Source organism: Triticum aestivum, chromosome 1A (assembly GCF_018294505.1).
Source record: "Triticum aestivum cultivar Chinese Spring chromosome 1A, IWGSC CS RefSeq v2.1, whole genome shotgun sequence".
In the NCBI taxonomy this organism is placed as follows: Eukaryota; Viridiplantae; Streptophyta; class Magnoliopsida; order Poales; family Poaceae; genus Triticum; species Triticum aestivum.
The window spans coordinates 266,844,219-266,860,816 of NC_057794.1; the positions used below are offsets into that span (position 1 = coordinate 266,844,219).

The 16,598-nt window shown below is 45.1% G+C and overlaps 2 long non-coding RNA genes across 2 annotated transcripts; one reads left to right on the forward strand and one right to left on the reverse strand.

Annotated features, from left to right (window-relative positions):
* Positions 1–11,096: 11,096 nt before the first annotated feature.
* Positions 11,097–15,804, reverse strand: LOC123045424 (uncharacterized). The gene is made up of 2 exons (XR_006421404.1): positions 13,744–15,804; positions 11,097–11,629 (listed from the first exon to the last, which is right to left on the reverse strand). It is a non-coding gene; the product is annotated as an uncharacterized lncRNA (long non-coding RNA).
* LOC123045430 (uncharacterized) lies at positions 11,739–12,677 on the forward strand. Its single transcript, XR_006421408.1, has 3 exons — positions 11,739–11,866; positions 11,938–12,088; positions 12,169–12,677. It is a non-coding gene; the product is annotated as an uncharacterized lncRNA (long non-coding RNA).
* Positions 15,805–16,598: the final 794 nt, after the last annotated feature.

Here is a 16,598-nt window from a genome sequence, read left to right on the forward strand (position 1 = left end):
GTACGTGCATTGGTTTGATGTGGCGAAAATGCCAATAATGCCAGCATCCCTCTCGGTTGTGTTAAGTATCTGAAGGGCATAAAGCAACAAGAGACAGTGAGAAAGGTTTACACAGGGTCTTAATCTAAAAAGAAACCTTTGAGCGGGGCCCTGCTGCACGTCTGCGTCTGTGTCTCCATTGTGCCGTGTCCTGGAAGGGTGTAGCACGATTGTCATCTAGAAGAGAGAAAAAACCTAGGTGAAAGCCCACGTGTGGAAAATTGGTTATTACTAATAGACCATTGAAATTCAATCTAAGTAAGGTCAAACCGAACTATAGTCCTTTTTACATGCGGGAAGCCCCTAGCGCCACCTATGGGGGTATATCCATCGACCCAATCTCGGGTTTATCTAAACTGTTACAGCGAGGGGTGCGCCGGACTCATCTAGCTGTGTCCGCGGTCTTGACGACCGATCCTTTATTCTAGTTGGAGGGGTCGTTCAGTGTTCGGCTGCGAAAGCCACCGTACACTCCTCCACATGTAAGGAACGCTCTGAGTGTCCGCTAACTATGATGATGCCACGTGGACCGGGCATCTTAAGCTTAAGATAAGCGTAATGTGGTATTGCATTAAAACGAGCGAAGGTTGTTCTTCCGAGTAGTGCTTGATAGCCGCTTCGGAATGGAGCGATGTCGAAGGTTAATTCTTTGCTTCGGAAGTTGTCGGGAAAACCGAATACAACCTCTAGTACTATAGAGCCCGTGTAGCGGGCCTCTGGGCCTGGTACTACTCCTTTAAAGGTAGTATTGCTTTGGCTGATTCTTGTTGGGTCTATCCCCATTTTGCGGACTGTGTCTTGATATATCAGATTAAGACTATTGCCTCCGTCCATAAGGACTCGGGTGAGATGGTATCCGTCAATTATTGGGTCTAGTACCAAGGCAGCCGATCCTCCGTGTCAGATACTAGTTGGGTTATCCCTGCGATCAGAAGTGATTGGGCAGGCTGACCAAGGGTTGAACTTGGGGGTAACGGGCTCTACGGTGCATACGTCTCGGCGCGCGCGTGTGCTCCTCCTCTTCGTTACGTGAATCATGTTCATTGTTTTGACTTCTGGTGGGAATTTTTTCTGTCCCCCAGTGTTTTGTTGGTGAGGCTCATCCTCGTCTTCACTTGGTGTCTCCCTCCCCTTGTGTTCGGCGTTTAGCTTGCCAGCCTCCTTAAAGACCCAACATTCTATGTTGGTGTGATTTGCAGGTTTATCGGAGGTGTCGTGAATCTGACATAATCTGTCCAGAATCTTGTTTAGGCTGGAGCGTCCATCTCTGCTGCCTTTGAATGGCTTTTTCCGTTGACCGGGTCGAGAGCCCCTGAATCTGGCGTTTACCGCCGTGTTGTCTGGGCTGTCTTCGTTACTTCGACGCTTGCTTTTATTGCGTCGTGGTTTTTCATTGCCATCCCTGACTTTGGATGTGCTTGGGTCGCTGGTGCCGCTGCGGGCCAGCCAGCTATCCTCGCCCGCGCAAAAGTGGGTCATAAGGCTTGTTAGGGCTGCCATTGTCCTCGGTTTTTCCTGGCCGAGATGTCTGGCAATCCATTCGTCCCGGACACTATGGTTGAAAGCCGCTAAGGCTTCAGCGTTCGGGCAATCGACAATTTGATTCTTCTTAGTGAGGAATCTATTCCAAAGCTTTCGGGCTGACTCTCCGGGTTGCTGAATTATGTGACTTAAATCGTCTGCATCTGGAGGTCGGACATAGGTCCCTTGAAAATTAGCCCTGAAAGCGTCCTCGAGCTCTTCCCAACTTCCAATTGAGTTTTCGGGGAGGCTTTTCAACCAGCACCTAGCTGGTCCTTTCAACTTTAAGGGCAAGTATTTAATGGCATGGAGACCATCTCCACGAGCCATGTGGATGTGAAGGATAAAGTCCTCAATCCAGACCCCAGGGTCTGTTGTTCCATCGTATGACTCTATGTTCACGGGTTTGAATCCTTCTGGGAATTCATGGTCCAGTACCTCGTCGGTAAAGCATAGGGGGTGCACGGCACCCCTGTATTTGGGTGTGTCTGATGGTTGTAGTGTTCAGTTTTGATTCCAAACTATTATTCTGTCAGTATAGTCATTTAGGCGGCGACGATTCTGTGCCGGAACGCACTTCCTAGGTCCGTAAATGGACCTGGTCAAACCGGCTTTTTTGTGTAGGTCCTCACGTAGGTTATGTGCTGACTTGTGTACGTCATCGTTAGCCGCCCTATCGCGACCACGGGGTGGCCTGTCCGTTTGATCGGCCGTTTTATTTTCCGGCTGAGTGGGCTTTAAGGCCTCACCGTCGAATTTAGGCAAGAACTTGTGCTTTCGATAGCTTTTTGTGGGGCGATTACCTCCGTACTTTTCTTCCGTGTCAAGCACTTTATTCCATCTACTGTTGAGTGTATTCTGCGCGATCTTAAGCCTTTGCTTCTGCTACTTCAGGCTTCGCGTGGTTTCAATGAGCCTTTTATGAAGGTTCTCCTGTTCCAAGTGTCTTTCAGGGATGATGTGTGCATCGTCGTCCAGACTATTCATGTCTCCGGAGACAGGTTGATGAGTTTTACCCTCGGGGTCGTCATGACCTGACAGCGGCTCCGTACTATGTTCGTCGTCCGTTGGTTCACACTGCTCCACCGTTGGGTTCATGTGGTCGTTGTCTCCTTTGGGGTCGACCGGGGTGTTACTCTTTCTTGCACTGTTATCGTTGTTTTTGCCATGGCGGGATTTGGAGCGGCGGTTACGTTGTCGCTTTGGTTGCTTCTCGAGGGAATTGTCCTTTGCTGCTTCCTCCTGTTCCTCGTCATCATTTTCTTGGGGTGTATCCACCATGTATATATCATGTGATGAAGTGGCAGTCCAGCGACCTGTGGGTGGTGGTTCCTGTTCGTTTCCCGCATCGTCGTCCATACCGTCGATGTCTTCGGATCCAAAATCAAGCATGTCGGTTAAGTCATCGACAGTGGCTATTAAGTGGGTGGTGGGTGGAGAACGAATTTCTTCGTTGTCCGCTTCCCACTCGAGCCGAACATAGTTCGGCCAAGGGCCTCCTGACAAGGAGAGAGACCTTAATGAATTTAGCACATCGCCCAAGGGCGAGTGCTGAAAGATATCCATGGAGGAAAACTCCGTGATCAGCGCCCAATCAGATTTGATAGGTATGGACGCAACCGGTTCGGAGACCGTGGCTGGGGACGAATCCAAAGGTCCGGCAACACAGGTCTCGTAGGAGGTCAAGTCAGTATTCGGCTCTATCACCGCTGAGTGTGTGGCCTCTGGGGCGGGGTCCATCCACCCGTCCTTGGACGGCGTGATCTGCTCCGGATCAAGGGCCGGAGTCGCCACAGGTGTGATCTCCCGAACACTGTCTGGCGGTAGAGCTAAGTCATGCCCATCGTGACTGTGCGGCGCACCTGATGTGGGCTCGAATCCGTCGAAGATCAAGTCTCCGCGGATGTCGGTAGTATAGTTCAAACTTCCAAACCTGACCTGATGGCCAGGGGCATAGCTTTCGATTTGCTCCAGATGGCCAAGCGAGTTGGCCCCCAGTGCGAAGCCACCTAATACAAAGATCTGTCCGGGGAGAAAAACCTTACCCTGGATCGCATCGTTGCCGATGATCGAAGGAGCCATTGAGCCTTATGGTGACGACACAGTGGAACTCTCAATGAAAGCACCAATGTCGGTGTCAAAACCGGTGGATCTCAGGTAGGGGGTCCCGAACTGTGCGTCTAAGGCGGATGGTAACAGGAGGCGGGGGACATAATGTTTACCCAGGTTCGGGCCCTCTCGATGAAGGTAATACCCTACTTCCTGCTTGATTGATCTTGATGATATGAGTATTACAAGAGTTGATCTACCATGAGATCGGAGAGGCTAAACCCTAGAAGCTAGCCTATGGTATGATTGTTGTTGTCCTACGGACTAAACCCTCCGGTTTATATAGACACAAGAGGGGCTAGGGTTACACAGAGTCGGTTACAAGGGAGGAGATCTACATATCCGAACAGCCAAGCTTGCCTTCCACGCAAAGGAGAGTCCCACCCGGACATGGGACGAAGTCTTCAATCTTGTATCTTCATAGTCCAACAGTCCGGCCAAGGGATATAGTCCGGCTGTCCGAGGACCCCCTAATCCAGGACTCCCTCACTTATTCTTACAGCCGTGACAGGATTCATTCCACCCCCCGCCCAAGCCGGAGTTACAGTAGGCATATCGATGAGCCGGCTGTGTCAAGTAGTGGGTGGAACCATAACCCGCCTCATGGACATAACCCGGCGAGCGGTGGCGCCGATGCTCAGAGCATAGTGGATCAAGGTAGAGCGTGTCGAGAGGCCGAGTTGGCGACTCAGTATGCGGCTCGTCAACCTACTCCGGTTCGTCCAACCACTTTTGTGGAGCCAGGGGTAACCTTTAGAAATTTGGTCGTGCCATGCTTAGTACCAGATCTACGTAATGAGCGTCTGCCCAAGGATTTAAAGGGTCCTCACAAGGTGCCTAACTATACAGCCGATTTACCTCCTAAGGCATGGATTGAGAGTTATGAGATGGCCATGGAATTGCTAGATGTCAGCGATGCTGCATGTGCTAAATATTTTCCCCCTGGTGTTGGAGAGAACGGCCCGCACTTGGTTGAAGGGGCTCCCTGCCAATTCTATTGGGTCATGGGCCGAGTTAAAAGCCCAGTTTATCCAGAACTTCAAGGATACATGCAAGCAGCCCATGTCAATTGTGAATTTAGCCTCATGTGTCCAAGAAGAAGGTGAGTCGACAACCCATCAGGTGCATCAGGTCTCAACAATCCTACACTCGTCAGATCGCATCAATGCCGACTCGGCAGTGTTGATTTTGAAGAACAATTGTCGTTTCACGCCCTTAAAACAGAAATTAGGCGGCTCAAACACCACTGCAATGACATGGGAACACTGATGGCGGCTCTGGTTAAGTATGCTGACTCTGATGGTACCAAGGCCCCCGAGTCTGATGATGAAAAGCCGGGGAAGGGAAAGAAGAGCAGCAACACCAAGGGGCAGCAGCATAACCCAGCGAACTAGGGAGGCAACGGTAAGCGCAAAGCTGATAATAATTTTGACTTTGTGGCTAACACCAATGCGCAGAATAATGGTCAGCATCGTAAGGGTAAACCGCCCCCACGGGCGGGAGGATCCAGTTTCAATCTTGAACAGATGCTAAATCAGCCTTGCCAAGACATGGTACACGAGAAAGACCATCCGGGCACCTCTGGAAGATTGTTACATTATGAAGGAGTACAAGAATTCCAATCTTTTTCAAGACAGTCATGGGCCAGGTGGAGGTTCAGGATCCGGCTCTCACGGACCAGGTTATGGCGGTGGCGGCTCTAGATTCCAAGGAAATCGGGGTAATCACAGCAACCAGGGTGGTTACAATCAACAGAGTAGTCAGGGGAATCAACAGTAGCAACAATCTGGTTATCAAAGCAACCCGAAGCAGTTGAATAGTGGACAATATTAGGTCTTCACCACTAGCCTATGTAAGCGTGACCATAAGCTTCATAAGAGGGCAGTCAACGTTGTTGAGCCGGCGGTTCCCCGTTACTTGTGCTGGTCTGAGCAGCCCATTGTGTGGAGTCGGGCAGATCACCCGCCCTGGGTTGACAATCCGGGTCACTTGCCTTTGGTGGTCGCACCTCAGGTCGGAGGGTATAAGTTTACCAAGGTACTCATGGACGAAGGGAGCAGCATCAATATCCTCTATTATGAAACTTTCCGTCGCATGGGGTTGACTGATAAAAATCTTAAGCCGTCAAACACTGTTTTCCATGGCGTGGTGCCTGGTAAGTCGGCATACCAATGGGTAAGATAGCTCTGGAAGTTGCTTTTGGAGATGATCATGACTCTAGGTCAAAGACATTGACCTTTGAAGTAGTCAAGATTCACAGCCCGTATCACGCTCTATTTGGACGGCCGGCTTATGACAAGTTCATGGCACGGCCTTGTTATGTTTATCTGCAACTCAAGATGCCGGGTTACAAGGGGACCATTACAGTGCATGGGAGCCGTAAGATAGCTCTGGAATGCGAAGAAGGTGATGCGGCTTATGCTGAGTCGGTTTGTGAAACGGAGGAGTTAAAATTCTATAAGGACAATGTTGATCTGGTGGATATGACATCTTTGAAAAATCCAACTACAGAGCATGATCCGGTCTTAAAGTTTGAATCGGCAGATGATACCAAGATGGTTGATTTTGTTCCTGGTGATTCCTCCAAGCAGTTCAGTATCAGTGCTAATCTGGATCCGAAATAGGAAAGCGCGCTCATCGAGTTCATCTGTGAGAACCGGGACATCTTTGCATAGAAGCCTTTAGACATGTCGGGTGTATCAAGAGAACTCGCTGACCACACTCTTAATATTGATCCAAAATTTAAGCAGGTTAAACAGTTCCTTTGCCGGTTTAATGAGGAGAGGCGGAAGGCCATTGGAGAGGAAGTGGCCTGGCTTTTGGCTGGCAGGTTTATCGTGGAAGTTTTCCATCCTGAGTGGTTGGCTAACCCAGTGCTGGTACTTAAGAAGAACGGCACTTGGCATATGTGTGTTGACTACATGGACTTAAACAAGGCTTGTCCGGCTGATCCTTTTGCTCTCCCTCGTATTGATCAGATTATCGATGCTACAGCGGGTTGTGAGTGTTTGAGTTTTTTGGATGCTTATTCAGGTTATCATCGGATTAAGATGGCAGTTAAGGACCAGGAGAAGACGGATTTCATAACTCCCTTTGGAGCCTTCTGCTATGTGTCTATGCCTTTTGGGCTCAAGAGTGCCCAGGCGACTTATCAGAGGTGTGTGCAAAATTGCCTTCATAATCAAATTGGGCGCAATGTTCATGCTTATGTGGATGATATCGTGGTGAAATCCAGAGAGAAAGAGACATTGATAGATGATTTGAAGGAAACCTTCGATAATCTCCGGGTTTATAAAATGATGCTTAACCCGGCCAAGTGTGTTTTTGGTGTGCCGGCAGGCAAGCTTTTGGGCTTTTTGGTATCTAACACGACCATTGAAGCTAATCCGGAGAAGATCAAGGCCATCACTTCTCTGGCTAAACCGGCGTGTATCAATGATGTGCAATGTCTAGCAGGTCGTATTGCGGCATTAAGTCGGTTCATAAGCCGGTTGGGAGAGAAGGCCATCCCTCTTTATCAGATGATGAAAAAGACAGATAATTTTGTCTGGAGTGATGCCGCCAATACAACGTTTGAGGACTTGAAGAAACAGCTAGCTGAGCCGCCCGTGCTTGCCGCCCTTTTTGATAAAGAGCCTTTATTGTTATATGTGGCTGCTAATAGCCGGGTTGTTAGTGTAGCCATTATGGTAGAAAGGAAGGAGGCAGGCAAGGAATATCCGGTTCAAAGGACGGTTTACTACATAAGTGAAGTGCTTATTGAGTCAAAGCAGAGATGTCTGCACAGGCAGAAGCTTGTATATGGAGTGTTCATGGCTAGACGGAAGCTTAAACAATATTTTCTAGGTCATCCCATCACTGTGGTTAGTTCTGCTCCTTTAGGGGACATCATTCAGAACAGAGAAGCCACAAGTCGGGTAGCCAAGTGGGCCATTGAGCTTGGTCCTCATGGTTTGAAGTATATGCCTCGCACGGCCATCAAGTCTCAGGCGCTGGTTGATTTCATCAATGACTGGACAGAGTTGTAGATGCTTGAGGAAGCCGAATAACACATATTGGACTATTCACTTTTATGGGTCCAGGCAATTGGAGGGCTCGGGGGCTGGAGTTGTGCTCGCTTCCCCTCGAGGTGACAAATTTTGTTATGTTCTCTGTTTGATGTTCCCTTGCACTAACAATGCAGCTGAATATGAGGCCTTGCTCCACGGTCTTCGGATGGCTAAGGAGATGAACTTAAGCCGGGTTAGGTGCTTTGGTGACTCAGATTTGGTGGCTCAGCAAGTCTCTGGTACTTGGGATTCTAAGGATCCACTCATGGCGGCTTACCGACGAGAGGTGGACGTTATTGCTGGTCATTTCAAGGTTATCAAGTTGAGCATGTTGATCGAAGGAAAAATGAAGCGGTTGGTGCCTTAAGCTGGTTGGGTTCTCAACGTAAACCGGTGCCTCCTAATTTTTTTCTTGATGTTTTGCATAACCCGTCGGTCAAGTTACCTACAGAGGAGGATTTGGCTATTCCTGACCCGGAAGCTCAGTTGGTGGCGGCTCTTCATGTAATTCCTGACTGGACAGTCCCTTATTTCGCTTATATGACTCGGGGCGAGTTACCTGAGGATGAAACCTTAGCCAGGCTGATAACCTGGCGGTCTAATTCAATGGCAATTGTTAATGGAGAGCTACATCATCGCAGTGTCACAGGGGCATTTCAACGTTGTGTTTCTCCAGAAGAGGGCCGTGAGATCCTGTGTGAGATTCATGAAGGAGACTGTGGTCATCATGTCGGTTCAAAAATCTCTTGTGGCTAAAGCTTTTCGTCATGGGTTTTATTGGCTAAAAGCTCATGCTGATGCAGAGGACCTGGTTGGCAGGTGTCATGGATGTCAGAAATTTTCACGACGAGCCCATGTACCGACTCAAGAATTGAGGATGATTCCAATTACTTGGTCGTTTGCAGTTTGGGGGCTTGATATGGTTGGACCTTTCAAAAGATCCAAGGATAAGAAGACCCACCTTTTGGTGACGGTTGATAAGTTCACTAAGTGGGTAGAGGCAGAGCCAGTCAGTAAGTGTGATGCAGCAATAGCGGTTCAATTCATGAAGAAGGTGATCTTCCGTTTTGTCTTTCCACACAGCATCATAACAGACAATGGCACTAATCTCTCTAAAGGTGCTATGGAAGAATTTTGTCAACATGAGCATATCTGGCTTGATGTATCGTCGGTGGCTCACCCCCAATCTAATGGTCAAGCTGAGAGAGCCAATCAAGAGATCTTGAGAGGCATCAAGCCCCGACTTATGGTTCCCTTACAAAGTACGCCGGGTTGTTGGGTGGAGGAGTTACCTTCTGTGTTATGGAGCATTAATACCACCCCCAACAGGTTGATGGGTTACACGCCTTTTTCATGGTTTACGGAGCAGAGGCGGTTCTCCCTAGTGACATCCGTCATGATTCACCTCGTGTGGCATCTTACAGGCACGTCAGGAAGCGCTTGATCTGTTGGATGAGGAGTGTGACATCGCAGCGGCTCGTTCGGCGATTTACCAGCAAGATCTGCGCCGTTACCATAGCCGCCGGGTTAAAACCAGAACTTTCCAAGAAGGTGATCTGGTGCTCCAGCTTATCCAGGATCAAACTGATATGCACAAGTTATCCCCACCTTGGGAAGGATCCTTTGTGGTCAGCAAGAATCTGAACAACGGGTCATATTACCTTATTGATGTTCGAGACCACAAGGACTCACGCACGTCGGAAGAGGAGACCCGCCGTCCGTGGAATATTGCTCATCTTCGGCCTTACTACACTTGAGGCACTGGCTCTTCTGATGTACATATTTTTGACAATGTATATATTATGATCGATATAATAAACCAGCATCCCTGCTAAAGCAGGGCCTCTGTCACTTTTTCTTTTAAATAATGAGTTTTTGGTCACTTGGGGGCTTTGCTTTATAGAGCGAAGTTATGATTACCCTTTGATCCAGCTTATTGGCCGCAAAAAAAAGCTTGGGGGCTTATGCCCAAGTTAAAGGGTCCAAAGAGAGTCTGTTGCAAAAGCACAACTCAAACATAGGTGCCCCTTGAGCACAGCTCAAAATATTTCTTCGGGTCTCTTTTGTTCTAAAGAACAAAGAGTTTTTATAACCCTTGTAATAGGCTTAAAAGCCAGGCTTGGAAGCCAGGTGTATTCACCTAAAACCCCGGGTTATCCTGCCTTTTTAAGTAAGCCACTCCGCCCAGTTAATCTTGGAATGACCCGCCGAACGTTTGACAAGTCAATCTTATACAGACACTGAACTTGTCAAAGTTAAAACGACAATTGGTTATGTGAGGTCCATCTTATAAGGTTTGTATATAGGTTTAACTCAGTGGTTGTGCGGCCCGTGAAAGCACTCGATTTTCGGCCTGGCAGCCCATGAAAAGCCTCGTTTCTCGTTTGTTTTTATTCGACAGATGTTCTTTTTTGAGGTTTATTTGATGAGGCTTATAAAGCTTTATGATTATAATTCACCGGTGTTTATTAACCTGACCTGGCTTTGACTATAAGTCGCCAGTTTGAGATAAGATAATATCCGATGTTTATTAACCCAGCCCGGCTTTGTTTAAAAACTAGCAATATCTGATAATTACCAGTGTTCAAATTTTGGGTTATCACCCTTACTACACTAGCTTGGTAAACCAACAGTGTGATCAAATATCAAATGTATGACATATTTTCAATCATATATGATTATCATTCAGGTCATCCTTGGTTATAAACTATGATAGTTTCCTATGGTTTATATCGGGCATTATAACCCATCCAGCGGTAAACCGCCAGGACCATTTTCACTTGTTGTGTGCAGGAACAGATTCAAAATTGCTAATATCATAAAGCATACATGGCATATCTTAACATGGCAGATGAACAGTGTCATACACAGCAAATATGCACGATGGCATAGCAGAATAAAAGTTTAAAGCTAGCCTATTACAAGGCGCTTGGTGCCTACAAGGATAATTGTTTTTAAGTCTTGATGAAAGCAGATGATAAACCGGCCCCGATTCATGGAATGATCCATTGCCAACCATAGAAAGGTTATGATTTTAAATTTTGTCAAGTCCAGTTCAATTTTGATAATACTTACATTTTCTCCAGCATTATTTTTGTTGTTAATTTTGAGTTTTATGGCATGAATCTGTTTTTCCAGTTTTACAAGTATTTGCATCTGAACACTTGGCAGCGATTTTTGAAAGTGTTAAGTATTTGCATCTGAACACTTGGCAGCGATTTTTGAAAGTGTTAAGGGTCATTGGCAAATATTTTATGATAATGACGCTTGGATAGGATTATTTAACACTAACAATTTTGTAATATTTTCGCTCTATATTACTATTAAAAGAGAAAACATGAATCCTCCCAAAGTCACACCACAAAGTGTACACAGAAGTACCAGAGACATTTGATCAATCCCACTAAATCACATCCAATGTTCTATATTACATCAAAGGTCTACCACACCAATCAACGCTCAGGATTAAATGTTCTTCTAGGGCAGACGCCCACGTCCTACTTCTCCCACCATCTACCTCACGCAAAGAAGCCGCCGCACAATATGCCACTTTATTACGGATCCCATGCCCGCACAAGGAAACAGCACGTCCAATTCGCATGGACTTGCTCGACTATACAAAAAGAAATCTGCTAAATTAGGGGGGAATCAATCCAGGCATCCGGCTTGACGTGCGCCATCATTGCTCGCTGCCCTGCACAGACGCCGAGGCATCGGACGATGACCGCGACGACGTGTTCTTCGCTAGCACAAGTGCATCCGCCGAGTCACCTGACGACGGCCACAACGACGAGCTCTTCGCCCTCACATGTGCAACCGCCGAGGCGCCCGTCCACGGCTGCGCTGACGAGCTCGTCGCCAACACAGGTGCATGCTCTTCAGTATATAATTGACCTCACCTAAAAGCCTTCCTGCATATGGACCGTCGAATGCTTTAGTTACAAGTAATATGAACACAAATAAAGACACACCCAGAGACCTAGATGAATGGTATTACAAACTACTATATCCTGTTGCATTATTCCTTCAGGTACAGTTGTATGATAACATTCTTGACATTCACAGGGTTAAAGGACAGCGTATGGTCCCGACCACTCCCAATGGGACGCTCACCCCATGCCAGGATATAAGCAACACCCAATACTTAGGTAATGATCAGTACCCAAGCACCTGATTTTAGTTTTGTTGCTCAATTGCTGAATTGTGTCATTGATTGCAGACCCTAAAGAAGTAAAAAGGCAGAAGGATAGAGAGCAGTATGCACAAAATAGGGATGAGATTTAATAAGAGACGGCGTGAGGGCTATAAACAGAAGAAAATTGTCGCAGCCGACATCAATGGGGCACACACCCAGCTGGCTGTATCACAAGGTAATGATGATCAACTTCATGATATACGGCCCAGTTTTATTGCTATATAATGATCTATGATTTATTCTTCAAACATGCAGGCCGTAATGAGATAAAGATTCAGATGGAAAGGGAACGGTATGCACAAAATAGAGAGGACATTTTAAAGCAACAACGTCCAACCCGCGAGCAAAATAAGCATATTGTTGTCATCCTTGATGGCAGTAACATTGCAACACAGGTGCCGGCTACCGGACAATCGCCAGTCACACAATTGCAGAACATAACATGTGCAGGTGGTGCAGTCACTAGATTGTTGCTCAACTGCTAAACTGTGTCATGAATTGCAGACCCTAAAGAAATAAAAAGGCAGAGGGATAGAAAGCTTTACTGTAGTTGATCCTATCCTAAATCTCTCATCAATGCAAAGATGAGTGGACGTTCCAAAAGCACTTCTATGGTTTGTAGTTAGTCCTACCACCCGATCTTCTCAAATAAGATTGTTTTTCTTTGAGATTGTTTTTCTTTTTATTTGTGGCTTCTGATGCTAATACCTTTTCATTTGTTGGTGCAATAGCTAAAAGAATTGGATGATTTATTCAAATATGCATCCAAGCACATGGAATTAAAATCCGGTAAGTGGAATGCTCTAAATGTTACAACAATTTACATTTTTCTGTATATAAATGAGGCCATCTTCTATCATTAAATTTTCATATTAGATGGCTGCAGGATAAGTATTGCATGATAAACAAAAATAGGAAAGTAAATGTATAGGCTCGAAAACAGTTTGGATTTTACAAGAGAAGATCTACTAAAGTAAATTCAGGTAGAATCAATGGTAGACGTAGGATTTGCAAACAGGTTTGTCCTCATCTAAAAAAATCCCTGTATCCCTCCCGGTTTGAACAGATTATGTGCAAACTTTCTATATATGTATGTGCTTATCAGTGAAATGTCTCAAACTATGCTTTGATGTGAGACCAGTCAAACACTTACACAGTGTAATTTCATAAACATGTTGCCATGTCCAGAGTGTAATTGTAGGTTTACTGGTAAAGGCCAAACTAAAGACCTAAGAAAGTACTATATTAGGACCAGACTAAAACATGTTTTAAGATAGCCAAAGTGTACCGTACAGCCACACATAATTGTCGTACACATTTTTTTTTGGACAATACAGTCATACATACCTGTCCGTACAGGCAATTCCAAAAACTCTCATGTACGGAGAAGAGCAAGTATAGGCAACGAAAGTTGAGTAATTTTTAGTCAGAGTCCAAAGTCACGAAGTCATGCTTAAGGCACAAGAATATGTGCAGAGTCTTAGCAGGGTACATTTGGTATGCTATTGTGCTTTTTTTCCCTGCATAGCATTCCCGAAGCACGTTTGATCATTTTTTGGTGTTGCAATCATAAATGCTGGTCTTCTGAGTCATATGTGATTTTGAGCTCTTCACAAGGTGCATTTTGTAAGCTATTTATTCTTATTTTTAACTGCATAGAATTATGAAAATAGGATGACATATAAGAACTTAAATATGAAACCCATGCATTGGACTACCTTAATACACCCTTAAGTCGTTTCAGGTAAAGAGAAGCTTTGATGTATCACCAAGTCGAACCAATACATTCAACAAATAACTGGTATATTCGGAAATTAAGTGAGTAAGTACCTGATGATTCTGACCGAACAAAATCCGAGACTATCATGAAGTAAACCTGTCAAGTACTTCTTTTGTACAACGCTCAAAAGCTTTGGGTTGGTGTATATCGCAGGCAGGTATGCCTCCCCATTCACATCTTTCTGTTTATTCCAGAGTTCCAACAATTTATGATGCAACAAATTCGAGGACTCTTCCATGGTCTTCAATATCCATTCATTGTAAGCCTGCAAAAGCACTTCATCTAGAAGGTTGTGCTATATCAATTATTCATTCTTCAACCTGTCTCTTTGCTTTGCTATAAATCTCGGATTTGGAAAGTTAACCATGAACTTTCTGAAAACATGCTTCCGTCTTTTCAGAAGAAGTAAATTTCTTTGGCAGGATCAAGCCAAATCAACCTCGTCTGTCTTGGTCCCTAGCTCCTCACAGTGCCCCTAGCCACCCAGAATTCATATCCACTAATCAATCAACTTTATGACAGCATGGTTGCCTCAAGAATATTAACCGACTAGAATCTCCACTCATAACAGCTGTTGCAACAAAGTTAAGAACGTCTAATCGAACAACTTACTCCGACTTCTATTTTTTTCTCGCCGATTCTAAAACGAATCTCATGCTTAAACCTAAGATACTGAGCTACGTATGTACTACACAGTGATGAATAGCAACTAGGAATTAGCAAAAGTGTTTCGCCAAAAAAAGGAATTAGCAAAAGCGGGGAATGGGGAGTACCTCAAATCAGAACTAAGCAGATATGAAAGCTGGAGTGGGGAATAGATCATTAATTGGCGTCGGCTTGCAGTTGCAGGGGACCAGCCACCACGGCACTATTTCCGCACCTGGGCAGGGCCGGGCACAGCACAGCCGCACGCACAGGGTGGTGAGAGCCGACGACGAGCAGACGCTCCAAGCGTCGGGCGAGCGAGACAGAGAGGAAGGCATGGTGCCGGGCCGCGGAGCTTCGGATGCACGATTGCCATGGCCGCTGATCTGGTGGAGACGAGTCCCGTGCCTCCGCGTCGGCCTTCGTCCACGCCTAGCACTGGGTCGGCTAGCGAGCATGCCGAGCTCAAGCGGATACTCGGGCACTTCAGAGACCGATTCGACGAGGAAGTGCTGAGAAGAGTGGGGAGAGGGGGTGCGAGACCTCGCGTCGGTAGTGGAGACGAAGAGGAGGGGCAACCTGAGGAGGTAGAGAGAGAGTTGTGGGCTTGTGGCCACAGGGAGAAGTGGGGACACAGTGAAGTGATAAGGGTAGTGAAGGTAGGTGACGAGGTGTGGAGAACTGAGAGGAAGAGTCAAGTGTGTCCTCTTTTTTAGGCTTTTTCATTTTTCTTCTTTTTGAGTTGGTTTTTAGTCCTTTTGGTAAAGTCATAATTACAGATGTAGCGTTGGGCGTTGTCCAGTTCATTTTTTTAATCAAAAATAGCCTTTTTGGTCATTTGTGTATTTAGGGTCGGACTTTGTCCAATTCAGTTCGCCTGTCTGGGTGCGATTTTTTTATACGGTCACAACAAGTTAAAAAAGGTGTTTCCTCACGATCATTTTGGAAGTTTTATAAAACTATTAAGATTTTTTTTATATATAATTTTGTAATCATGCAAGTCATGGTCTTTGGATGTTAAATTTCATGGAGTAGGTAGATATTTTGTCCGACGCTTCTTAACAGGTAATTTTTGCTATATAGAATGATCCATTGCCAACCATAGAAAGGTTATGATTTTAAATTTTGTCAAGTCCAGTTCAATTTTGATAATACTTATATTTTCTCCAGCATTATTTTTGTCGTTAATTTTGAGTTTTATGCCATGAATTTGTTTTTCCAGTTTTACAAGTATTTGCATCTGAACACTTGGCAGCGATTTTTGAAAGTGTTAAGGATCATTGGCAAATATTTTATGATAATGACGCTTGGATAGGATTATTTAACACTAACACTTTTGTAACATTTTGGCTCTTTACAGGACCCAAGTGGCAACAAAAAAGGAGAGAGAAACAAAAAACTAAATTACTATGTTATGCAATTGAATTTTAATGTTATATTGTGATTTATTTGTTGCCTTAATTGTTTGGAATGGGGAGAAATAGATGAATTAAATGAGATTTCCACTTCCATATGTTTATTTTAACGATAAAAAAATAATATTGTTTGATGTGCATGAGTATATGTTATTTTAGAATACAATTTATGTGTTACTAGCAAGATGAACGTGCATTGCACGAAACACCAAAATGCATTTTTTTTACAAAACACATGTTGTGATTGACCCATGCAGGAGTAATCCCATGTGTAAAAACTAATGATATCTCGAGAATTTCATCGAAAAAATGATATCTCGAGAAAGATGAGAGGTAAGATGAGGAGGAGTGGGGCGCAGTGGTGATTGGTGGTCAGACTTAGCGGAGGCATGGGGATGAACGATGTCGGCAGCGGCCACCATGCCAGATTGTTCCACAAGCTTGTTTTTTTTATTACTCAACAATAAAGTTGTCGGAGATAAGGATGAATGAGAGAGGTGCGGGTATCCTTTTGCAAAATTGTCATAGTTTGTTTTCTATCCGTCAGATATAGTTTATATTGCAAGATAGCAAGCACATCATCATCACCAACTCAGTTTTTTTATAAGAATAGAGATAGATAAATTTTTCTGCTGCCATATGTTGCATGTAAAAGAGTATAATTTATGCGTTAAAAGAAACGTGCATTGCACGTGCACGCTTACTAGTTAAACACAAAAAACACAATCAAAACAGAGGCCAGATAAATTATTTATTACTAAATAGGAACAAAAAACAAGGAATAAAAATAAAATTGGGTTACCTCCCAACAAGCGCTATCGTTTAACGCCCCTAGCTAGGCATAA